This window comes from Gasterosteus aculeatus, chromosome 2, assembly GCF_964276395.1.
Source record: "Gasterosteus aculeatus chromosome 2, fGasAcu3.hap1.1, whole genome shotgun sequence".
Lineage (NCBI taxonomy): Eukaryota > Metazoa > Chordata > Actinopteri > Perciformes > Gasterosteidae > Gasterosteus > Gasterosteus aculeatus.
The window spans coordinates 21,931,984-21,948,194 of record NC_135689.1 but is presented as its reverse complement, the minus strand read 5'-3'; the positions used below and the strand labels follow the sequence as shown (position 1 = coordinate 21,948,194).

At 44.4% G+C, this 16,211-nt stretch overlaps 69 non-coding genes across 69 annotated transcripts; all 69 read right to left on the bottom strand.

The window, feature by feature from the left end:
• Positions 1-10: 10 nt before the first annotated feature.
• LOC144397944 (5S ribosomal RNA) lies at positions 11-129 on the bottom strand. Its single transcript, XR_013460091.1, has one exon. It is a non-coding gene; the product is annotated as a 5S ribosomal RNA (ribosomal RNA).
• Positions 130-246: 117 nt separating this feature from the next.
• Positions 247-365, bottom strand: LOC144401404 (5S ribosomal RNA). The gene has a single exon (XR_013463339.1). It is a non-coding gene; the product is annotated as a 5S ribosomal RNA (ribosomal RNA).
• A 116-nt stretch (positions 366-481) lies between these two features.
• On the bottom strand, positions 482-600 carry LOC144396975 (5S ribosomal RNA). The gene has a single exon (XR_013459121.1). It is a non-coding gene; the product is annotated as a 5S ribosomal RNA (ribosomal RNA).
• Positions 601-716: 116 nt separating this feature from the next.
• Positions 717-835, bottom strand: LOC144395683 (5S ribosomal RNA). The gene has a single exon (XR_013457822.1). It is a non-coding gene; the product is annotated as a 5S ribosomal RNA (ribosomal RNA).
• A 117-nt stretch (positions 836-952) lies between these two features.
• LOC144401403 (5S ribosomal RNA) lies at positions 953-1,071 on the bottom strand. The gene has a single exon (XR_013463338.1). It is a non-coding gene; the product is annotated as a 5S ribosomal RNA (ribosomal RNA).
• A 116-nt stretch (positions 1,072-1,187) lies between these two features.
• LOC144398691 (5S ribosomal RNA) lies at positions 1,188-1,306 on the bottom strand. Its single transcript, XR_013460838.1, has one exon. It is a non-coding gene; the product is annotated as a 5S ribosomal RNA (ribosomal RNA).
• A 116-nt stretch (positions 1,307-1,422) lies between these two features.
• LOC144395682 (5S ribosomal RNA) lies at positions 1,423-1,541 on the bottom strand. Its single transcript, XR_013457821.1, has one exon. It is a non-coding gene; the product is annotated as a 5S ribosomal RNA (ribosomal RNA).
• Positions 1,542-1,657: 116 nt separating this feature from the next.
• LOC144397554 (5S ribosomal RNA) lies at positions 1,658-1,776 on the bottom strand. The gene has a single exon (XR_013459700.1). It is a non-coding gene; the product is annotated as a 5S ribosomal RNA (ribosomal RNA).
• Positions 1,777-1,892: 116 nt separating this feature from the next.
• LOC144398385 (5S ribosomal RNA) lies at positions 1,893-2,011 on the bottom strand. The gene has a single exon (XR_013460532.1). It is a non-coding gene; the product is annotated as a 5S ribosomal RNA (ribosomal RNA).
• Positions 2,012-2,128: 117 nt separating this feature from the next.
• Positions 2,129-2,247, bottom strand: LOC144398311 (5S ribosomal RNA). Its single transcript, XR_013460458.1, has one exon. It is a non-coding gene; the product is annotated as a 5S ribosomal RNA (ribosomal RNA).
• Positions 2,248-2,363: 116 nt separating this feature from the next.
• Positions 2,364-2,482, bottom strand: LOC144395681 (5S ribosomal RNA). Its single transcript, XR_013457819.1, has one exon. It is a non-coding gene; the product is annotated as a 5S ribosomal RNA (ribosomal RNA).
• Positions 2,483-2,599: 117 nt separating this feature from the next.
• Positions 2,600-2,718, bottom strand: LOC144389628 (5S ribosomal RNA). The gene has a single exon (XR_013453764.1). It is a non-coding gene; the product is annotated as a 5S ribosomal RNA (ribosomal RNA).
• A 116-nt stretch (positions 2,719-2,834) lies between these two features.
• LOC144395680 (5S ribosomal RNA) lies at positions 2,835-2,953 on the bottom strand. The gene has a single exon (XR_013457818.1). It is a non-coding gene; the product is annotated as a 5S ribosomal RNA (ribosomal RNA).
• A 116-nt stretch (positions 2,954-3,069) lies between these two features.
• LOC144395679 (5S ribosomal RNA) lies at positions 3,070-3,188 on the bottom strand. The gene has a single exon (XR_013457817.1). It is a non-coding gene; the product is annotated as a 5S ribosomal RNA (ribosomal RNA).
• Positions 3,189-3,305: 117 nt separating this feature from the next.
• Positions 3,306-3,424, bottom strand: LOC144398310 (5S ribosomal RNA). Its single transcript, XR_013460457.1, has one exon. It is a non-coding gene; the product is annotated as a 5S ribosomal RNA (ribosomal RNA).
• A 116-nt stretch (positions 3,425-3,540) lies between these two features.
• LOC144395678 (5S ribosomal RNA) lies at positions 3,541-3,659 on the bottom strand. The gene has a single exon (XR_013457816.1). It is a non-coding gene; the product is annotated as a 5S ribosomal RNA (ribosomal RNA).
• Positions 3,660-3,776: 117 nt separating this feature from the next.
• LOC144389627 (5S ribosomal RNA) lies at positions 3,777-3,895 on the bottom strand. Its single transcript, XR_013453763.1, has one exon. It is a non-coding gene; the product is annotated as a 5S ribosomal RNA (ribosomal RNA).
• Positions 3,896-4,011: 116 nt separating this feature from the next.
• LOC144395677 (5S ribosomal RNA) lies at positions 4,012-4,130 on the bottom strand. Its single transcript, XR_013457815.1, has one exon. It is a non-coding gene; the product is annotated as a 5S ribosomal RNA (ribosomal RNA).
• A 116-nt stretch (positions 4,131-4,246) lies between these two features.
• Positions 4,247-4,365, bottom strand: LOC144395676 (5S ribosomal RNA). The gene has a single exon (XR_013457814.1). It is a non-coding gene; the product is annotated as a 5S ribosomal RNA (ribosomal RNA).
• Positions 4,366-4,481: 116 nt separating this feature from the next.
• Positions 4,482-4,600, bottom strand: LOC144395674 (5S ribosomal RNA). Its single transcript, XR_013457812.1, has one exon. It is a non-coding gene; the product is annotated as a 5S ribosomal RNA (ribosomal RNA).
• Positions 4,601-4,717: 117 nt separating this feature from the next.
• LOC144389626 (5S ribosomal RNA) lies at positions 4,718-4,836 on the bottom strand. The gene has a single exon (XR_013453762.1). It is a non-coding gene; the product is annotated as a 5S ribosomal RNA (ribosomal RNA).
• A 117-nt stretch (positions 4,837-4,953) lies between these two features.
• Positions 4,954-5,072, bottom strand: LOC144398399 (5S ribosomal RNA). The gene has a single exon (XR_013460546.1). It is a non-coding gene; the product is annotated as a 5S ribosomal RNA (ribosomal RNA).
• Positions 5,073-5,189: 117 nt separating this feature from the next.
• On the bottom strand, positions 5,190-5,308 carry LOC144401401 (5S ribosomal RNA). The gene has a single exon (XR_013463336.1). It is a non-coding gene; the product is annotated as a 5S ribosomal RNA (ribosomal RNA).
• A 116-nt stretch (positions 5,309-5,424) lies between these two features.
• Positions 5,425-5,543, bottom strand: LOC144396974 (5S ribosomal RNA). Its single transcript, XR_013459120.1, has one exon. It is a non-coding gene; the product is annotated as a 5S ribosomal RNA (ribosomal RNA).
• A 116-nt stretch (positions 5,544-5,659) lies between these two features.
• Positions 5,660-5,778, bottom strand: LOC144399762 (5S ribosomal RNA). Its single transcript, XR_013461908.1, has one exon. It is a non-coding gene; the product is annotated as a 5S ribosomal RNA (ribosomal RNA).
• A 117-nt stretch (positions 5,779-5,895) lies between these two features.
• Positions 5,896-6,014, bottom strand: LOC144398309 (5S ribosomal RNA). The gene has a single exon (XR_013460456.1). It is a non-coding gene; the product is annotated as a 5S ribosomal RNA (ribosomal RNA).
• A 116-nt stretch (positions 6,015-6,130) lies between these two features.
• LOC144395673 (5S ribosomal RNA) lies at positions 6,131-6,249 on the bottom strand. The gene has a single exon (XR_013457811.1). It is a non-coding gene; the product is annotated as a 5S ribosomal RNA (ribosomal RNA).
• A 117-nt stretch (positions 6,250-6,366) lies between these two features.
• On the bottom strand, positions 6,367-6,485 carry LOC144389624 (5S ribosomal RNA). The gene has a single exon (XR_013453760.1). It is a non-coding gene; the product is annotated as a 5S ribosomal RNA (ribosomal RNA).
• A 116-nt stretch (positions 6,486-6,601) lies between these two features.
• On the bottom strand, positions 6,602-6,720 carry LOC144399155 (5S ribosomal RNA). The gene has a single exon (XR_013461300.1). It is a non-coding gene; the product is annotated as a 5S ribosomal RNA (ribosomal RNA).
• Positions 6,721-6,836: 116 nt separating this feature from the next.
• On the bottom strand, positions 6,837-6,955 carry LOC144395672 (5S ribosomal RNA). Its single transcript, XR_013457810.1, has one exon. It is a non-coding gene; the product is annotated as a 5S ribosomal RNA (ribosomal RNA).
• A 117-nt stretch (positions 6,956-7,072) lies between these two features.
• Positions 7,073-7,191, bottom strand: LOC144398308 (5S ribosomal RNA). The gene has a single exon (XR_013460455.1). It is a non-coding gene; the product is annotated as a 5S ribosomal RNA (ribosomal RNA).
• Positions 7,192-7,307: 116 nt separating this feature from the next.
• On the bottom strand, positions 7,308-7,426 carry LOC144395671 (5S ribosomal RNA). Its single transcript, XR_013457809.1, has one exon. It is a non-coding gene; the product is annotated as a 5S ribosomal RNA (ribosomal RNA).
• Positions 7,427-7,543: 117 nt separating this feature from the next.
• Positions 7,544-7,662, bottom strand: LOC144389623 (5S ribosomal RNA). The gene has a single exon (XR_013453758.1). It is a non-coding gene; the product is annotated as a 5S ribosomal RNA (ribosomal RNA).
• Positions 7,663-7,778: 116 nt separating this feature from the next.
• LOC144395670 (5S ribosomal RNA) lies at positions 7,779-7,897 on the bottom strand. The gene has a single exon (XR_013457808.1). It is a non-coding gene; the product is annotated as a 5S ribosomal RNA (ribosomal RNA).
• Positions 7,898-8,013: 116 nt separating this feature from the next.
• Positions 8,014-8,132, bottom strand: LOC144395669 (5S ribosomal RNA). Its single transcript, XR_013457807.1, has one exon. It is a non-coding gene; the product is annotated as a 5S ribosomal RNA (ribosomal RNA).
• Positions 8,133-8,249: 117 nt separating this feature from the next.
• LOC144398307 (5S ribosomal RNA) lies at positions 8,250-8,368 on the bottom strand. Its single transcript, XR_013460454.1, has one exon. It is a non-coding gene; the product is annotated as a 5S ribosomal RNA (ribosomal RNA).
• A 116-nt stretch (positions 8,369-8,484) lies between these two features.
• LOC144395668 (5S ribosomal RNA) lies at positions 8,485-8,603 on the bottom strand. Its single transcript, XR_013457806.1, has one exon. It is a non-coding gene; the product is annotated as a 5S ribosomal RNA (ribosomal RNA).
• Positions 8,604-8,719: 116 nt separating this feature from the next.
• Positions 8,720-8,838, bottom strand: LOC144395667 (5S ribosomal RNA). The gene has a single exon (XR_013457805.1). It is a non-coding gene; the product is annotated as a 5S ribosomal RNA (ribosomal RNA).
• Positions 8,839-8,955: 117 nt separating this feature from the next.
• LOC144398306 (5S ribosomal RNA) lies at positions 8,956-9,074 on the bottom strand. The gene has a single exon (XR_013460453.1). It is a non-coding gene; the product is annotated as a 5S ribosomal RNA (ribosomal RNA).
• A 116-nt stretch (positions 9,075-9,190) lies between these two features.
• Positions 9,191-9,309, bottom strand: LOC144395666 (5S ribosomal RNA). Its single transcript, XR_013457804.1, has one exon. It is a non-coding gene; the product is annotated as a 5S ribosomal RNA (ribosomal RNA).
• A 117-nt stretch (positions 9,310-9,426) lies between these two features.
• On the bottom strand, positions 9,427-9,545 carry LOC144389622 (5S ribosomal RNA). The gene has a single exon (XR_013453757.1). It is a non-coding gene; the product is annotated as a 5S ribosomal RNA (ribosomal RNA).
• A 117-nt stretch (positions 9,546-9,662) lies between these two features.
• On the bottom strand, positions 9,663-9,781 carry LOC144395665 (5S ribosomal RNA). The gene has a single exon (XR_013457803.1). It is a non-coding gene; the product is annotated as a 5S ribosomal RNA (ribosomal RNA).
• A 117-nt stretch (positions 9,782-9,898) lies between these two features.
• LOC144401400 (5S ribosomal RNA) lies at positions 9,899-10,017 on the bottom strand. The gene has a single exon (XR_013463335.1). It is a non-coding gene; the product is annotated as a 5S ribosomal RNA (ribosomal RNA).
• Positions 10,018-10,133: 116 nt separating this feature from the next.
• On the bottom strand, positions 10,134-10,252 carry LOC144396973 (5S ribosomal RNA). The gene has a single exon (XR_013459119.1). It is a non-coding gene; the product is annotated as a 5S ribosomal RNA (ribosomal RNA).
• A 116-nt stretch (positions 10,253-10,368) lies between these two features.
• Positions 10,369-10,487, bottom strand: LOC144398690 (5S ribosomal RNA). Its single transcript, XR_013460837.1, has one exon. It is a non-coding gene; the product is annotated as a 5S ribosomal RNA (ribosomal RNA).
• Positions 10,488-10,603: 116 nt separating this feature from the next.
• On the bottom strand, positions 10,604-10,722 carry LOC144395663 (5S ribosomal RNA). The gene has a single exon (XR_013457801.1). It is a non-coding gene; the product is annotated as a 5S ribosomal RNA (ribosomal RNA).
• A 116-nt stretch (positions 10,723-10,838) lies between these two features.
• LOC144397553 (5S ribosomal RNA) lies at positions 10,839-10,957 on the bottom strand. Its single transcript, XR_013459699.1, has one exon. It is a non-coding gene; the product is annotated as a 5S ribosomal RNA (ribosomal RNA).
• Positions 10,958-11,073: 116 nt separating this feature from the next.
• Positions 11,074-11,192, bottom strand: LOC144398383 (5S ribosomal RNA). Its single transcript, XR_013460530.1, has one exon. It is a non-coding gene; the product is annotated as a 5S ribosomal RNA (ribosomal RNA).
• Positions 11,193-11,309: 117 nt separating this feature from the next.
• LOC144398305 (5S ribosomal RNA) lies at positions 11,310-11,428 on the bottom strand. The gene has a single exon (XR_013460452.1). It is a non-coding gene; the product is annotated as a 5S ribosomal RNA (ribosomal RNA).
• Positions 11,429-11,544: 116 nt separating this feature from the next.
• On the bottom strand, positions 11,545-11,663 carry LOC144395662 (5S ribosomal RNA). The gene has a single exon (XR_013457800.1). It is a non-coding gene; the product is annotated as a 5S ribosomal RNA (ribosomal RNA).
• Positions 11,664-11,780: 117 nt separating this feature from the next.
• On the bottom strand, positions 11,781-11,899 carry LOC144389621 (5S ribosomal RNA). Its single transcript, XR_013453756.1, has one exon. It is a non-coding gene; the product is annotated as a 5S ribosomal RNA (ribosomal RNA).
• Positions 11,900-12,015: 116 nt separating this feature from the next.
• Positions 12,016-12,134, bottom strand: LOC144395661 (5S ribosomal RNA). The gene has a single exon (XR_013457799.1). It is a non-coding gene; the product is annotated as a 5S ribosomal RNA (ribosomal RNA).
• A 117-nt stretch (positions 12,135-12,251) lies between these two features.
• LOC144398304 (5S ribosomal RNA) lies at positions 12,252-12,370 on the bottom strand. Its single transcript, XR_013460451.1, has one exon. It is a non-coding gene; the product is annotated as a 5S ribosomal RNA (ribosomal RNA).
• A 116-nt stretch (positions 12,371-12,486) lies between these two features.
• LOC144395660 (5S ribosomal RNA) lies at positions 12,487-12,605 on the bottom strand. The gene has a single exon (XR_013457798.1). It is a non-coding gene; the product is annotated as a 5S ribosomal RNA (ribosomal RNA).
• A 117-nt stretch (positions 12,606-12,722) lies between these two features.
• LOC144389620 (5S ribosomal RNA) lies at positions 12,723-12,841 on the bottom strand. The gene has a single exon (XR_013453755.1). It is a non-coding gene; the product is annotated as a 5S ribosomal RNA (ribosomal RNA).
• A 116-nt stretch (positions 12,842-12,957) lies between these two features.
• LOC144395659 (5S ribosomal RNA) lies at positions 12,958-13,076 on the bottom strand. Its single transcript, XR_013457797.1, has one exon. It is a non-coding gene; the product is annotated as a 5S ribosomal RNA (ribosomal RNA).
• Positions 13,077-13,193: 117 nt separating this feature from the next.
• On the bottom strand, positions 13,194-13,312 carry LOC144398303 (5S ribosomal RNA). Its single transcript, XR_013460450.1, has one exon. It is a non-coding gene; the product is annotated as a 5S ribosomal RNA (ribosomal RNA).
• Positions 13,313-13,428: 116 nt separating this feature from the next.
• LOC144395658 (5S ribosomal RNA) lies at positions 13,429-13,547 on the bottom strand. Its single transcript, XR_013457796.1, has one exon. It is a non-coding gene; the product is annotated as a 5S ribosomal RNA (ribosomal RNA).
• Positions 13,548-13,664: 117 nt separating this feature from the next.
• Positions 13,665-13,783, bottom strand: LOC144389619 (5S ribosomal RNA). Its single transcript, XR_013453754.1, has one exon. It is a non-coding gene; the product is annotated as a 5S ribosomal RNA (ribosomal RNA).
• A 116-nt stretch (positions 13,784-13,899) lies between these two features.
• Positions 13,900-14,018, bottom strand: LOC144395657 (5S ribosomal RNA). The gene has a single exon (XR_013457795.1). It is a non-coding gene; the product is annotated as a 5S ribosomal RNA (ribosomal RNA).
• A 116-nt stretch (positions 14,019-14,134) lies between these two features.
• Positions 14,135-14,253, bottom strand: LOC144395656 (5S ribosomal RNA). The gene has a single exon (XR_013457794.1). It is a non-coding gene; the product is annotated as a 5S ribosomal RNA (ribosomal RNA).
• A 117-nt stretch (positions 14,254-14,370) lies between these two features.
• Positions 14,371-14,489, bottom strand: LOC144401399 (5S ribosomal RNA). Its single transcript, XR_013463334.1, has one exon. It is a non-coding gene; the product is annotated as a 5S ribosomal RNA (ribosomal RNA).
• A 116-nt stretch (positions 14,490-14,605) lies between these two features.
• On the bottom strand, positions 14,606-14,724 carry LOC144395655 (5S ribosomal RNA). Its single transcript, XR_013457793.1, has one exon. It is a non-coding gene; the product is annotated as a 5S ribosomal RNA (ribosomal RNA).
• A 117-nt stretch (positions 14,725-14,841) lies between these two features.
• LOC144395654 (5S ribosomal RNA) lies at positions 14,842-14,960 on the bottom strand. Its single transcript, XR_013457792.1, has one exon. It is a non-coding gene; the product is annotated as a 5S ribosomal RNA (ribosomal RNA).
• Positions 14,961-15,077: 117 nt separating this feature from the next.
• Positions 15,078-15,196, bottom strand: LOC144401398 (5S ribosomal RNA). Its single transcript, XR_013463333.1, has one exon. It is a non-coding gene; the product is annotated as a 5S ribosomal RNA (ribosomal RNA).
• A 116-nt stretch (positions 15,197-15,312) lies between these two features.
• Positions 15,313-15,431, bottom strand: LOC144389617 (5S ribosomal RNA). The gene has a single exon (XR_013453753.1). It is a non-coding gene; the product is annotated as a 5S ribosomal RNA (ribosomal RNA).
• Positions 15,432-15,548: 117 nt separating this feature from the next.
• LOC144395652 (5S ribosomal RNA) lies at positions 15,549-15,667 on the bottom strand. The gene has a single exon (XR_013457790.1). It is a non-coding gene; the product is annotated as a 5S ribosomal RNA (ribosomal RNA).
• A 117-nt stretch (positions 15,668-15,784) lies between these two features.
• On the bottom strand, positions 15,785-15,903 carry LOC144401397 (5S ribosomal RNA). The gene has a single exon (XR_013463332.1). It is a non-coding gene; the product is annotated as a 5S ribosomal RNA (ribosomal RNA).
• A 116-nt stretch (positions 15,904-16,019) lies between these two features.
• LOC144395651 (5S ribosomal RNA) lies at positions 16,020-16,138 on the bottom strand. Its single transcript, XR_013457788.1, has one exon. It is a non-coding gene; the product is annotated as a 5S ribosomal RNA (ribosomal RNA).
• Positions 16,139-16,211: the final 73 nt, after the last annotated feature.

Sequence of the window (16,211 nt, the reverse complement as noted above, 5' to 3'; positions counted from 1 at the left end):
GAAATGAAAAAGCTTACAGCACCTGGGATTCCCAGGCGGTCTTCCATCCAAGTACTAACCAGGCCCTACTCTGCTTAGCTTCTGAGATCAGACGAGATCAGGCAGAGCCAGAGAGGTATGGCCGTAAGCAACTGTATGTCCTCTTCCTAATCTTTTAAAATGTGTCTAAGGTTTTGGAGTTTTGATAATGAAAAAGGAGTCACTTTCTAATGCCTTCTCGATTTCTTCCAGAGAGAGAAATGAAAAAGCTTACGGCACCTGGGATTCCCAGGCGGTCTTCCATCCAAGTACTAACCAGGCCCTACTCTGCTTAGCTTCTGAGATCAGACGAGATCAGGCGGAGCCAGAGAGGTATGGCCGTAAGCAACTGTATGTCCTCTACCTAATCTTTTAAAATGTGTCAAAGGTTTTGTAGTTTTGACAATGAAATGGAGTCACTTTCTAAGGCCTTCTCTGTGTCTTTTACAGATAGAAATGAAAAAGCTTACGGCACCCGGGATTCCCAGGCGGTCTTCCATCCAAGTACTAACCAGGCCCTACTCTGCTTAGCTTCTGAGATCAGACGAGATCAGGCGGAGCCAGAGAGGTATGGCCGTAAGCAACTGTATGTCCTCTACCTAATATTTTAAAATGTGTCAAAGGTTTTGTAGTTTTGACAATTAAATGGAGTCACTTTCTAAGGCCTTCTCTGTGTCTTTTACAGATCGAAATGAAAAAGCTTACAGCACCTGGGATTCCCAGGCGGTCTTCCATCCAAGTACTAACCAGGCCCTACTCTGCTTAGCTTCTGAGATCAGACGAGATCAGGCGGAGCCAGAGAGGTATGGCCGTAAGCAACTGTATGTCCTCTTCCTAATCTTTTAAAATGTGTCAAAGGTTTTGGAGTTTTGATAATGAAAAAGGAGTCACTTTCTAATGCCTTCTCGATTTCTTCCAGAGAGAGAAATGAAAAAGCTTACGGCACCTGGGATTCCCAGGCGGTCTTCCATCCAAGTACTAACCAGGCCCTACTCTGCTTAGCTTCTGAGATCAGACGAGATCAGGCGGAGCCAGAGAGGTATGGCCGTAAGCAACTGTATGTCCTCTACCTAATCTTTTAAAATGTGTCAAAGGTTTTGTAGTTTTGACAATTAAATGGAGTCACTTTCTAAGGCCTTCTCTGTGTCTTTTACAGATCGAAATGAAAAAGCTTACAGCACCTGGGATTCCCAGGCGGTCTTCCATCCAAGTACTAACCAGGCCCTACTCTGCTTAGCTTCTGAGATCTGACGAGATCAGGCGGAGCCAGAGAGGTATGGCCGTAAGGAACTGTATGTCCTCTACCTAATCTTTTAAAATGTGTCAAAGGTTTTGGAGTTTTGACAATGAAATGGAGTCACTTTCTAAGTTCTTCTCTGTGTCTTTTACAGATCGAAATAAAAAAGCTTACAGCACCTGGGATTCCCAGGCGGTCTTCCATCCAAGTACTAACCAGGCCCTACTCTGCTTAGCTTCTGAGATCAGACGAGATCAGGCGGAGCCAGAGAGGTATGGCCGTAAGCAACTGTATGTCCTCTACCTAATCTTTTAAAATGTGTCAAAGGTTTTGTAGTTTTGACAATTAAATGGAGTCACTTTCTAAGGCCTTCTCTGTGTCTTTTACAGATCGAAATGAAAAAGCTTACAGCACCTGGGATTCCCAGGCGGTCTTCCATCCAAGTACTAACCAGGCCCTACTCTGCTTAGCTTCTGAGATCTGACGAGATCAGGCAGAGCCAGAGAGGTATGGCCGTAAGCAACTGTATGTCCTCTACCTAATCTTTTAAAATGTGTCAAAGGTTTTGGAGTTTTGACAATGAAATGGAGTCACTTTCTAAGTTCTTCTCTGTGTCTTTTACAGATCGAAATAAAAAAGCTTACAGCACCTGGGATTCCCAGGCGGTCTTCCATCCAAGTACTAACCAGGCCCTACTCTGCTTAGCTTCTGAGATCAGACGAGATCAGGCGGAGCCAGAGAGATATGGCCGTAAGCAACTGTATGTCCTCTTCCTAATCTTTTAAAATGTGTCAAAGGTTTTGGAGTTTTGATAATGAAAAAGGAGTCACTTTCTAATGCCTTCTCGATTTCTTCCAGAGAGAGAAATGAAAAATCTTACGGCACCTGGGATTCCCAGGCGGTCTTCCATCCAAGTACTAACCAGGCCCTACTCTGCTTAGCTTCTGAGATCTGACGAGATCAGGCGGAGCCAGAGAGGTATGGCCGTAAGCAACTGTATGTCCTCTACCTAATCTTTTAAAATGTGTCAAAGGTTTTGTAGTTTTGACAATTAAATGGAGTCACTTTCTAAGGCCTTCTCTGTGTCTTTTACAGATCGAAATGAAAAAGCTTACAGCACCTGGGATTCCCAGGCGGTCTTCCATCCAAGTACTAACCAGGCCCTACTCTGCTTAGCTTCTGAGATCAGACGAGATCAGGCGGAGCCAGAGAGGTATGGCCGTAAGCAACTGTATGTCCTCTTCCTAATCTTTTAAAATGTGTCAAAGGTTTTGGAGTTTTGATAATGAAAAAGGAGTCACTTTCTAATGCCTTCTCGATTTCTTCCAGAGAGAGAAATGAAAAAGCTTACAGCACCTGGGATTCCCAGGCGGTCTTCCATCCAAGTACTAACCAGGCCCTACTCTGCTTAGCTTCTGAGATCTGACGAGATCAGGCGGAGCCAGAGAGGTATGGCCGTAAGCAACTGTATGTCCTCTTCCTAATCTTTTAAAATGTGTCAAAGGTTTTGTAGTTTTGAAAATGAAATGGAGTCACTTTCTAAGGCCTTCTCTGTGTCTTTTACAGATCGAAATGAAAAAGCTTACAGCACCTGGGATTCCCAGGCGGTCTTCCATCCAAGTACTAACCAGGCCCTACTCTGCTTAGCTTCTGAGATCAGACGAGATCAGGCGGAGCCAGAGAGGTATGGCCGTAAGCAACTGTATGTCCTCTTCCTAATCTTTTAAAATGTGTTAAAGGTTTTGTAGTTTTGACAAAGAAATGGAGTCACTTTCTAAGGCCTTCTCTGTGTCTTTTACAGATCGAAATGAAAAAGCTTACAGCACCTGGGATTCCCAGGCGGTCTTCCATCCAAGTACTAACCAGGCCCTACTCTGCTTAGCTTCTGAGATCAGACGAGATCAGGCGGAGCCAGAGAGGTATGGCCGTAAGCAACTGTATGTCCTCTTCCTAATCTTTTAAAATGTGTCAAAGGTTTTGGAGTTTTGATAATGAAAAAGGAGTCACTTTCTAATGCCTTCTCGATTTCTTCCAGAGAGAGAAATGAAAAATCTTACGGCACCTGGGATTCCCAGGCGGTCTTCCATCCAAGTACTAACCAGGCCCTACTCTGCTTAGCTTCTGAGATCTGACGAGATCAGGCGGAGCCAGAGAGGTATGGCCGTAAGCAACTGTATGTCCTCTACCTAATCTTTTAAAATGTGTCAAAGGTTTTGTAGTTTTGACAATTAAATGGAGTCACTTTCTAAGGCCTTCTCTGTGTCTTTTACAGATCGAAATGAAAAAGCTTACAGCACCTGGGATTCCCAGGCGGTCTTCCATCCAAGTACTAACCAGGCCCTACTCTGCTTAGCTTCTGAGATCAGACGAGATCAGGCGGAGCCAGAGAGGTATGGCCGTAAGCAACTGTATGTCCTCTTCCTAATCTTTTAAAATGTGTCAAAGGTTTTGGAGTTTTGATAATGAAAAAGGAGTCACTTTCTAATGCCTTCTCGATTTCTTCCAGAGAGAGAAATGAAAAAGCTTACAGCACCTGGGATTCCCAGGCGGTCTTCCATCCAAGTACTAACCAGGCCCTACTCTGCTTAGCTTCTGAGATCTGACGAGATCAGGCGGAGCCAGAGAGGTATGGCCGTAAGCAACTGTATGTCCTCTTCCTAATCTTTTAAAATGTGTCAAAGGTTTTGTAGTTTTGAAAATGAAATGGAGTCACTTTCTAAGGCCTTCTCTGTGTCTTTTACAGATCGAAATGAAAAAGCTTACAGCACCTGGGATTCCCAGGCGGTCTTCCATCCAAGTACTAACCAGGCCCTACTCTGCTTAGCTTCTGAGATCAGACGAGATCAGGCGGAGCCAGAGAGGTATGGCCGTAAGCAACTGTATGTCCTCTTCCTAATCTTTTAAAATGTGTTAAAGGTTTTGTAGTTTTGACAAAGAAATGGAGTCACTTTCTAAGGCCTTCTCTGTGTCTTTTACAGATCGAAATGAAAAAGCTTACAGCACCTGGGATTCCCAGGCGGTCTTCCATCCAAGTACTAACCAGGCCCTACTCTGCTTAGCTTCTGAGATCAGACGAGATCAGGCGGAGCCAGAGAGGTATGGCCGTAAGCAACTGTATGTCCTCTTCCTAATCTTTTAAAATGTGTCAAAGGTTTTGTAGTTTTGACAATGAAATGGAGTCACTTTCTAAGGCCTTCTCTGTGTCTTTTACAGATCGAAATGAAAAAGCTTACAGCACCTGGGATTCCCAGGCGGTCTTCCATCCAAGTACTAACCAGGCCCTACTCTGCTTAGCTTCTGAGATCAGACGAGATCAGGCGGAGCCAGAGAGGTATGGCCGTAAGCAACTGTATGTCCTCTACCTAATCTTTTAAAATGTGTCAAAGGTTTTGGAGTTTTGATAATGAAAAAGGAGTCACTTTCTAAGGCCTTCTCTGTGTCTTTTACAGATCGAAATGAAAAAGCTTACAGCACCTGGGATTCCCAGGCGGTCTTCCATCCAAGTACTAACCAGGCCCTACTCTGCTTAGCTTCTGAGATCTGACGAGATCAGGCGGAGCCAGAGAGGTATGGCCGTAAGCAACTGTATGTCCTCTACCTAATCTTTTAAAATGTGTCAAAGGTTTTGGAGTTTTGATAATGAAAAAGGAGTCACTTTCTAAGGCCTTCTCTGTGTCTTTTACAGATCGAAATGAAAAAGCTTACAGCACCTGGGATTCCCAGGCGGTCTTCCATCCAAGTACTAACCAGGCCCTACTCTGCTTAGCTTTTGAGATCAGACGAGATCAGGCGGAGCCAGAGAGGTATGGCCGTAAGCAACTGTATGTCCTCTTCCTAATCTTTTAAAATGTGTCAAAGGTTTTGGAGTTTTGATAATGAAAAAGGAGTCACTTTCTAATGCCTTCTCGATTTCTTCCAGAGAGAGAAATGAAAAAGCTTACGGCACCTGGGATTCCCAGGCGGTCTTCCATCCAAGTACTAACCAGGCCCTACTCTGCTTAGCTTCTGAGATCAGACGAGATCAGGCGGAGCCAGAGAGGTATGGCCGTAAGCAACTGTATGTCCTCTACCTAATCTTTTAAAATGTGTCAAAGGTTTTGTAGTTTTGACAATGAAATGGAGTCACTTTCTAAGGCCTTCTCTGTGTCTTTTACAGATAGAAATGAAAAAGCTTACGGCACCCGGGATTCCCAGGCGGTCTTCCATCCAAGTACTAACCAGGCCCTACTCTGCTTAGCTTCTGAGATCAGACGAGATCAGGCGGAGCCAGAGAGGTATGGCCGTAAGCAACTGTATGTCCTCTACCTAATCTTTTAAAATGTGTCAAAGGTTTTGTAGTTTTGACAATTAAATGGAGTCACTTTCTAAGGCCTTCTCTGTGTCTTTTACAGATCGAAATGAAAAAGCTTACAGCACCTGGGATTCCCAGGCGGTCTTCCATCCAAGTACTAACCAGGCCCTACTCTGCTTAGCTTCTGAGATCTGACGAGATCAGGCGGAGCCAGAGAGTTATGGCCGTAAGGAACTGTATGTCCTCTACCTAATCTTTTAAAATGTGTCAAAGGTTTTGGAGTTTTGATAATGAAAAAGGAGTCACTTTCTAATGCCTTCTCGATTTCTTCCAGAGAGAGAAATGAAAAATCTTACGGCACCTGGGATTCCCAGGCGGTCTTCCATCCAAGTACTAACCAGGCCCTACTCTGCTTAGCTTCTGAGATCTGACGAGATCAGGCGGAGCCAGAGAGGTATGGCCGTAAGCAACTGTATGTCCTCTACCTAATCTTTTAAAATGTGTCAAAGGTTTTGTAGTTTTGACAATTAAATGGAGTCACTTTCTAAGGCCTTCTCTGTGTCTTTTACAGATCGAAATGAAAAAGCTTACAGCACCTGGGATTCCCAGGCGGTCTTCCATCCAAGTACTAACCAGGCCCTACTCTGCTTAGCTTCTGAGATCAGACGAGATCAGGCGGAGCCAGAGAGGTATGGCCGTAAGCAACTGTATGTCCTCTTCCTAATCTTTTAAAATGTGTCAAAGGTTTTGGAGTTTTGATAATGAAAAAGGAGTCACTTTCTAATGCCTTCTCGATTTCTTCCAGAGAGAGAAATGAAAAAGCTTACAGCACCTGGGATTCCCAGGCGGTCTTCCATCCAAGTACTAACCAGGCCCTACTCTGCTTAGCTTCTGAGATCTGACGAGATCAGGCGGAGCCAGAGAGGTATGGCCGTAAGCAACTGTATGTCCTCTTCCTAATCTTTTAAAATGTGTCAAAGGTTTTGTAGTTTTGAAAATGAAATGGAGTCACTTTCTAAGGCCTTCTCTGTGTCTTTTACAGATCGAAATGAAAAAGCTTACAGCACCTGGGATTCCCAGGCGGTCTTCCATCCAAGTACTAACCAGGCCCTACTCTGCTTAGCTTGTGAGATCAGACGAGATCAGGCGGAGCCAGAGAGGTATGGCCGTAAGCAACTGTATGTCCTCTTCCTAATCTTTTAAAATGTGTTAAAGGTTTTGTAGTTTTGACAAAGAAATGGAGTCACTTTCTAAGGCCTTCTCTGTGTCTTTTACAGATCGAAATGAAAAAGCTTACAGCACCTGGGATTCCCAGGCGGTCTTCCATCCAAGTACTAACCAGGCCCTACTCTGCTTAGCTTCTGAGATCAGACGAGATCAGGCGGAGCCAGAGAGGTATGGCCGTAAGCAACTGTATGTCCTCTTCCTAATCTTTTAAAATGTGTCAAAGGTTTTGGAGTTTTGATAATGAAAAAGGAGTCACTTTCTAATGCCTTCTCGATTTCTTCCAGAGAGAGAAATGAAAAATCTTACGGCACCTGGGATTCCCAGGCGGTCTTCCATCCAAGTACTAACCAGGCCCTACTCTGCTTAGCTTCTGAGATCTGACGAGATCAGGCGGAGCCAGAGAGGTATGGCCGTAAGCAACTGTATGTCCTCTACCTAATCTTTTAAAATGTGTCAAAGGTTTTGTAGTTTTGACAATTAAATGGAGTCACTTTCTAAGGCCTTCTCTGTGTCTTTTACAGATCGAAATGAAAAAGCTTACAGCACCTGGGATTCCCAGGCGGTCTTCCATCCAAGTACTAACCAGGCCCTACTCTGCTTAGCTTCTGAGATCAGACGAGATCAGGCGGAGCCAGAGAGGTATGGCCGTAAGCAACTGTATGTCCTCTTCCTAATCTTTTAAAATGTGTCAAAGGTTTTGGAGTCTTGATAATGAAAAAGGAGTCACTTTCTAATGCCTTCTCGATTTCTTCCAGAGAGAGAAATGAAAAAGCTTACAGCACCTGGGATTCCCAGGCGGTCTTCCATCCAAGTACTAACCAGGCCCTACTCTGCTTAGCTTCTGAGATCTGACGAGATCAGGCGGAGCCAGAGAGGTATGGCCGTAAGCAACTGTATGTCCTCTTCCTAATCTTTTAAAATGTGTCAAAGGTTTTGTAGTTTTGAAAATGAAATGGAGTCACTTTCTAAGGCCTTCTCTGTGTCTTTTACAGATCGAAATGAAAAAGCTTACAGCACCTGGGATTCCCAGGCGGTCTTCCATCCAAGTACTAACCAGGCCCTACTCTGCTTAGCTTCTGAGATCAGACGAGATCAGGCGGAGCCAGAGAGGTATGGCCGTAAGCAACTGTATGTCCTCTTCCTAATCTTTTAAAATGTGTTAAAGGTTTTGTAGTTTTGACAAAGAAATGGAGTCACTTTCTAAGGCCTTCTCTGTGTCTTTTACAGATCGAAATGAAAAAGCTTACAGCACCTGGGATTCCCAGGCGGTCTTCCATCCAAGTACTAACCAGGCCCTACTCTGCTTAGCTTCTGAGATCAGACGAGATCAGGCGGAGCCAGAGAGGTATGGCCGTAAGCAACTGTATGTCCTCTTCCTAATCTTTTAAAATGTGTCAAAGGTTTTGGAGTTTTGATAATGAAAAAGGAGTCACTTTCTAATGCCTTCTCGATTTCTTCCAGAGAGAGAAATGAAAAATCTTACGGCACCTGGGATTCCCAGGCGGTCTTCCATCCAAGTACTAACCAGGCCCTACTCTGCTTAGCTTCTGAGATCTGACGAGATCAGGCGGAGCCAGAGAGGTATGGCCGTAAGCAACTGTATGTCCTCTACCTAATCTTTTAAAATGTGTCAAAGGTTTTGTAGTTTTGACAATTAAATGGAGTCACTTTCTAAGGCCTTCTCTGTGTCTTTTACAGATCGAAATGAAAAAGCTTACAGCACCTGGGATTCCCAGGCGGTCTTCCATCCAAGTACTAACCAGGCCCTACTCTGCTTAGCTTCTGAGATCAGACGAGATCAGGCGGAGCCAGAGAGGTATGGCCGTAAGCAACTGTATGTCCTCTTCCTAATCTTTTAAAATGTGTTAAAGGTTTTGTAGTTTTGACAAAGAAATGGAGTCACTTTCTAAGGCCTTCTCTGTGTCTTTTACAGATCGAAATGAAAAAGCTTACAGCACCTGGGATTCCCAGGCGGTCTTCCATCCAAGTACTAACCAGGCCCTACTCTGCTTAGCTTCTGAGATCAGACGAGATCAGGCGGAGCCAGAGAGGTATGGCCGTAAGCAACTGTATGTCCTCTTCCTAATCTTTTAAAATGTGTCAAAGGTTTTGGAGTTTTGATAATGAAAAAGGAGTCACTTTCTAATGCCTTCTCGATTTCTTCCAGAGAGAGAAATGAAAAATCTTACGGCACCTGGGATTCCCAGGCGGTCTTCCATCCAAGTACTAACCAGGCCCTACTCTGCTTAGCTTCTGAGATCTGACGAGATCAGGCGGAGCCAGAGAGGTATGGCCGTAAGCAACTGTATGTCCTCTACCTAATCTTTTAAAATGTGTCAAAGGTTTTGTAGTTTTGACAATTAAATGGAGTCACTTTCTAAGGCCTTCTCTGTGTCTTTTACAGATCGAAATGAAAAAGCTTACAGCACCTGGGATTCCCAGGCGGTCTTCCATCCAAGTACTAACCAGGCCCTACTCTGCTTAGCTTCTGAGATCAGACGAGATCAGGCGGAGCCAGAGAGGTATGGCCGTAAGCAACTGTATGTCCTCTTCCTAATCTTTTAAAATGTGTCAAAGGTTTTGGAGTTTTGATAATGAAAAAGGAGTCACTTTCTAATGCCTTCTCGATTTCTTCCAGAGAGAGAAATGAAAAAGCTTACAGCACCTGGGATTCCCAGGCGGTCTTCCATCCAAGTACTAACCAGGCCCTACTCTGCTTAGCTTCTGAGATCTGACGAGATCAGGCGGAGCCAGAGAGGTATGGCCGTAAGCAACTGTATGTCCTCTTCCTAATCTTTTAAAATGTGTCAAAGGTTTTGGAGTTTTGATAATGAAAAAGGAGTCACTTTCTAAGGCCTTCTCTGTGTCTTTTACAGATCGAAATGAAAAAGCTTACAGCACCTGGGATTCCCAGGCGGTCTTCCATCCAAGTACTAACCAGGCCCTACTCTGCTTAGCTTCTGAGATCAGACGAGATCAGGCGGAGCCAGAGAGGTATGGCCGTAAGCAACTGTATGTCCTCTTCCTAATCTTTTAAAATGTGTCAAAGGTTTTGGAGTTTTGATAATGAAAAAGGAGTCACTTTCTAATGCCTTCTCGATTTCTTCCAGAGAGAGAAATGAAAAAGCTTACGGCACCTGGGATTCCCAGGCGGTCTTCCATCCAAGTACTAACCAGGCCCTACTCTGCTTAGCTTCTGAGATCAGACGAGATCAGGCGGAGCCAGAGAGGTATGGCCGTAAGCAACTGTATGTCCTCTACCTAATCTTTTAAAATGTGTCAAAGGTTTTGTAGTTTTGACAATGAAATGGAGTCACTTTCTAAGGCCTTCTCTGTGTCTTTTACAGATAGAAATGAAAAAGCTTACGGCACCCGGGATTCCCAGGCGGTCTTCCATCCAAGTACTAACCAGGCCCTACTCTGCTTAGCTTCTGAGATCAGACGAGATCAGGCGGAGCCAGAGAGGTATGGCCGTAAGCAACTGTATGTCCTCTACCTAATCTTTTAAAATGTGTCAAAGGTTTTGTAGTTTTGACAATTAAATGGAGTCACTTTCTAAGGCCTTCTCTGTGTCTTTTACAGATCGAAATGAAAAAGCTTACAGCACCTGGGATTCCCAGGCGGTCTTCCATCCAAGTACTAACCAGGCCCTACTCTGCTTAGCTTCTGAGATCTGACGAGATCAGGCGGAGCCAGAGAGGTATGGCCGTAAGGAACTGTATGTCCTCTACCTAATCTTTTAAAATGTGTCAAAGGTTTTGGAGTTTTGACAATGAAATGGAGTCACTTTCTAAGTTCTTCTCTGTGTCTTTTACAGATCGAAATAAAAAAGCTTACAGCACCTGGGATTCCCAGGCGGTCTTCCATCCAAGTACTAACCAGGCCCTACTCTGCTTAGCTTCTGAGATCAGACGAGATCAGGCGGAGCCAGAGAGGTATGGCCGTAAGCAACTGTATGTCCTCTACCTAATCTTTTAAAATGTGTCAAAGGTTTTGTAGTTTTGACAATTAAATGGAGTCACTTTCTAAGGCCTTCTCTGTGTCTTTTACAGATCGAAATGAAAAAGCTTACAGCACCTGGGATTCCCAGGCGGTCTTCCATCCAAGTACTAACCAGGCCCTACTCTGCTTAGCTTCTGAGATCTGACGAGATCAGGCAGAGCCAGAGAGGTATGGCCGTAAGCAACTGTATGTCCTCTACCTAATCTTTTAAAATGTGTCAAAGGTTTTGGAGTTTTGACAATGAAATGGAGTCACTTTCTAAGTTCTTCTCTGTGTCTTTTACAGATCGAAATAAAAAAGCTTACAGCACCTGGGATTCCCAGGCGGTCTTCCATCCAAGTACTAACCAGGCCCTACTCTGCTTAGCTTCTGAGATCAGACGAGATCAGGCGGAGCCAGAGAGATATGGCCGTAAGCAACTGTATGTCCTCTTCCTAATCTTTTAAAATGTGTCAAAGGTTTTGGAGTTTTGATAATGAAAAAGGAGTCACTTTCTAATGCCTTCTCGATTTCTTCCAGAGAGAGAAATGAAAAATCTTACGGCACCTGGGATTCCCAGGCGGTCTTCCATCCAAGTACTAACCAGGCCCTACTCTGCTTAGCTTCTGAGATCTGACGAGATCAGGCGGAGCCAGAGAGGTATGGCCGTAAGCAACTGTATGTCCTCTACCTAATCTTTTAAAATGTGTCAAAGGTTTTGTAGTTTTGACAATTAAATGGAGTCACTTTCTAAGGCCTTCTCTGTGTCTTTTACAGATCGAAATGAAAAAGCTTACAGCACCTGGGATTCCCAGGCGGTCTTCCATCCAAGTACTAACCAGGCCCTACTCTGCTTAGCTTCTGAGATCAGACGAGATCAGGCGGAGCCAGAGAGGTATGGCCGTAAGCAACTGTATGTCCTCTTCCTAATCTTTTAAAATGTGTCAAAGGTTTTGGAGTTTTGATAATGAAAAAGGAGTCACTTTCTAATGCCTTCTCGATTTCTTCCAGAGAGAGAAATGAAAAAGCTTACAGCACCTGGGATTCCCAGGCGGTCTTCCATCCAAGTACTAACCAGGCCCTACTCTGCTTAGCTTCTGAGATCTGACGAGATCAGGCGGAGCCAGAGAGGTATGGCCGTAAGCAACTGTATGTCCTCTTCCTAATCTTTTAAAATGTGTCAAAGGTTTTGTAGTTTTGAAAATGAAATGGAGTCACTTTCTAAGGCCTTCTCTGTGTCTTTTACAGATCGAAATGAAAAAGCTTACAGCACCTGGGATTCCCAGGCGGTCTTCCATCCAAGTACTAACCAGGCCCTACTCTGCTTAGCTTCTGAGATCAGACGAGATCAGGCGGAGCCAGAGAGGTATGGCCGTAAGCAACTGTATGTCCTCTTCCTAATCTTTTAAAATGTGTCAAAGGTTTTGGAGTTTTGATAATGAAAAAGGAGTCACTTTCTAATGCCTTCTCGATTTCTTCCAGAGAGAGAAATGAAAAATCTTACGGCACCTGGGATTCCCAGGCGGTCTTCCATCCAAGTACTAACCAGGCCCTACTCTGCTTAGCTTCTGAGATCTGACGAGATCAGGCGGAGCCAGAGAGGTATGGCCGTAAGCAACTGTATGTCCTCTACCTAATCTTTTAAAATGTGTCAAAGGTTTTGTAGTTTTGACAATTAAATGGAGTCACTTTCTAAGGCCTTCTCTGTGTCTTTTACAGATCGAAATGAAAAAGCTTACAGCACCTGGGATTCCCAGGCGGTCTTCCATCCAAGTACTAACCAGGCCCTACTCTGCTTAGCTTCTGAGATCAGACGAGATCAGGCGGAGCCAGAGAGGTATGGCCGTAAGCAACTGTATGTCCTCTTCCTAATCTTTTAAAATGTGTCAAAGGTTTTGGAGTTTTGATAATGAAAAAGGAGTCACTTTCTAATGCCTTCTCGATTTCTTCCAGAGAGAGAAATGAAAAAGCTTACAGCACCTGGGATTCCCAGGCGGTCTTCCATCCAAGTACTAACCAGGCCCTACTCTGCTTAGCTTCTGAGATCTGACGAGATCAGGCGGAGCCAGAGAGGTATGGCCGTAAGCAACTGTATGTCCTCTTCCTAATCTTTTAAAATGTGTCAAAGGTTTTGTAGTTTTGAAAATGAAATGGAGTCACTTTCTAAGGCCTTCTCTGTGTCTTTTACAGATCGAAATGAAAAAGCTTACAGCACCTGGGATTCCCAGGCGGTCTTCCATCCAAGTACTAACCAGGCCCTACTCTGCTTAGCTTCTGAGATCAGACGAGATCAGGCGGAGCCAGAGAGGTATGGCCGTAAGCAACTGTATGTCCTCTTCCTAATCTTTTAAAATGTGTCAAAGGTTTTGGAGTTTTGATAATGAAAAAGGAGTCACTTTCTAATGCCTTCTCGATTTCTTCCAGAGAGAGAAATGAAAAATCTTACGGCACCTGGGATTCCCAGGCGGTCTTCCATCCAAGTACTAACCAGGCCCTACTCTGCTTAGCTTCTGAGATCTGACGAGATCAGGCGGAGCCAGAGAGGTATGGCCGTAAGCAACTGTATGTCCTCTACCTAATCTTTTAAAATGTGTCAAAGGTTTTGTAGTTTTGACAATTAAATGGAGTCACTTTCTAAGGCCTTCTCTGTGTCTTTTACAGATCGAAATGAAAAAGCTTACAGCACCTGGGATTCCCAGGCGGTCTTCCATCCAAGTACTAACCAGGCCCTACTCTGCTTAGCTTCTGAGATCAGACGAGATCAGGCGGAGCCAGAGAGGTATGGCCGTAAGCAACTGTATGTCCTCTTCCTAATCTTTTAAAATGTGTCAAAGGTTTTGGAGTTTTGATAATGAAAAAGGAGTCACTTTCTAATGCCTTCTCGATTTCTTCCAGAGAGAGAAATGAAAAAGCTTACAGCACCTGGGATTCCCAGGCGGTCTTCCATCCAAGTACTAACCAGGCCCTACTCTGCTTAGCTTCTGAGATCTGACGAGATCAGGCGGAGCCAGAGAGGTATGGCCGTAAGCAACTGTATGTCCTCTTCCTAATCTTTTAAAATGTGTCAAAGGTTTTGTAGTTTTGAAAATGAAATGGAGTCACTTTCTAAGGCCTTCTCTGTGTCTTTTACAGATCGAAATGAAAAAGCTTACAGCACCTGGGATTCCCAGGCGGTCTTCCATCCAAGTACTAACCAGGCCCTACTCTGCTTAGCTTCTGAGATCAGACGAGATCAGGCGGAGCCAGAGAGGTATGGCCGTAAGCAACTGTATGTCCTCTTCCTAATCTTTTAAAATGTGTTAAAGGTTTTGTAGTTTTGACAAAGAAATGGAGTCACTTTCTAAGGCCTTCTCTGTGTCTTTTACAGATCGAAATGAAAAAGCTTACAGCACCTGGGATTCCCAGGCGGTCTTCCATCCAAGTACTAACCAGGCCCTACTCTGCTTAGCTTCTGAGATCAGACGAGATCAGGCGGAGCCAGAGAGGTATGGCCGTAAGCAACTGTATGTCCTCTTCCTAATCTTTTAAAATGTGTCAAAGGTTTTGGAGTTTTGATAATGAAAAAGGAGTCACTTTCTAATGCCTTCTCGATTTCTTCCAGAGAGAGAAATGAAAAAGCTTACGGCACCTGGGATTCCCAGGCGGTCTTCCATCCAAGTACTAACCAGGCCCTACTCTGCTTAGCTTCTGAGATCAGACGAGATCAGGCGGAGCCAGAGAGGTATGGCCGTAAGCAACTGTATGTCCTCTTCCTAATCTTTTAAAATGTGTCAAAGGTTTTGTAGTTTTGACAATGAAATGGAGTCACTTTCTAAGGCCTTCTCTGTGTCTTTTACAGATCGAAATGAAAAAGCTTACAGCACCTGGGATTCCCAGGCGGTCTTCCATCCAAGTACTAACCAGGCCCTACTCTGCTTAGCTTCTGAGATCAGACGAGATCAGGCGGAGCCAGAGAGGTATGGCCGTAAGCAACTGTATGTCCTCTACCTAATCTTTTAAAATGTGTCAAAGGTTTTGGAGTTTTGATAATGAAAAAGGAGTCACTTTCTAAGGCCTTCTCTGTGTCTTTTACAGATCGAAATGAAAAAGCTTACAGCACCTGGGATTCCCAGGCGGTCTTCCATCCAAGTACTAACCAGGCCCTACTCTGCTTAGCTTCTGAGATCAGACGAGATCAGGCGGAGCCAGAGAGGTATGGCCGTAAGCAACTGTATGTCCTCTTCCTAATCTTTTAAAATGTGTCAAAGGTTTTGGAGTTTTGATAATGAAAAAGGAGTCACTTTCTAATGCCTTCTCGATTTCTTCCAGAGAGAGAAATGAAAAAGCTTACGGCACCTGGGATTCCCAGGCGGTCTTCCATCCAAGTACTAACCAGGCCCTACTCTGCTTAGCTTCTGAGATCAGACGAGATCAGGCGGAGCCAGAGAGGTATGGCCGTAAGCAACTGTATGTCCTCTTCCTAATCTTTTAAAATGTGTCAAAGGTTTTGTAGTTTTGACAATGAAATGGAGTCACTTTCTAAGGCCTTCTCTGTGTCTTTTACAGATCGAAATGAAAAAGCTTACAGCACCTGGGATTCCCAGGCGGTCTTCCATCCAAGTACTAACCAGGCCCTACTCTGCTTAGCTTCTGAGATCTGACGAGATCAGGCGGAGCCAGAGAGGTATGGCCGTAAGCAACTGTATGTCCTCTACCTAATCTTTTAAAATGTGTCAAAGGTTTTGGAGTTTTGATAATGAAAAAGGAGTCACTTTCTAAGGCCTTCTCTGTGTCTTTTACAGATCGAAATGAAAAAGCTTACAGCACCTGGGATTCCCAGGCGGTCTTCCATCCAAGTACTAACCAGGCCCTACTCTGCTTAGCTTCTGAGATCAGACGAGATCAGGCGGAGCCAGAGAGGTATGGCCGTAAGCAACTGTATGTCCTCTTCCTAATCTTTTAAAATGTGTCAAAGGTTTTGGAGTTTTGATAATGAAAAAGGAGTCACTTTCTAATGCCTTCTCGATTTCTTCCAGAGAGAGAAATGAAAAAGCTTACGGCACCTGGGATTCCCAGGCGGTCTTCCATCCAAGTACTAACCAGGCCCTACTCTGCTTAGCTTCTGAGATCAGACGAGATCAGGCGGAGCCAGAGAGGTATGGCCGTAAGCAACTGTATGTCCTCTTCCTAATCTTTTAAAATGTGTCAAAGGTTTTGTAGTTTTGACAATGAAATGGAGTCACTTTCTAAGGCCTTCTCTGTGTCTTTTACAGATCGAAATGAAAAAGCTTACAGCACCTGGGATTCCCAGGCGGTCTTCCATCCAAGTACTAACCAGGCCCTACTCTGCTTAGCTTCTGAGATCAGACGAGATCAGGCGGAGCCAGAGAGGTATGGCCGTAAGCAACTGTATGTCCTCTACCTAATCTTTTAAAATGTGTCAAAGGTTTTGGAGTTTTGATAATGAAAAAGGAGTCA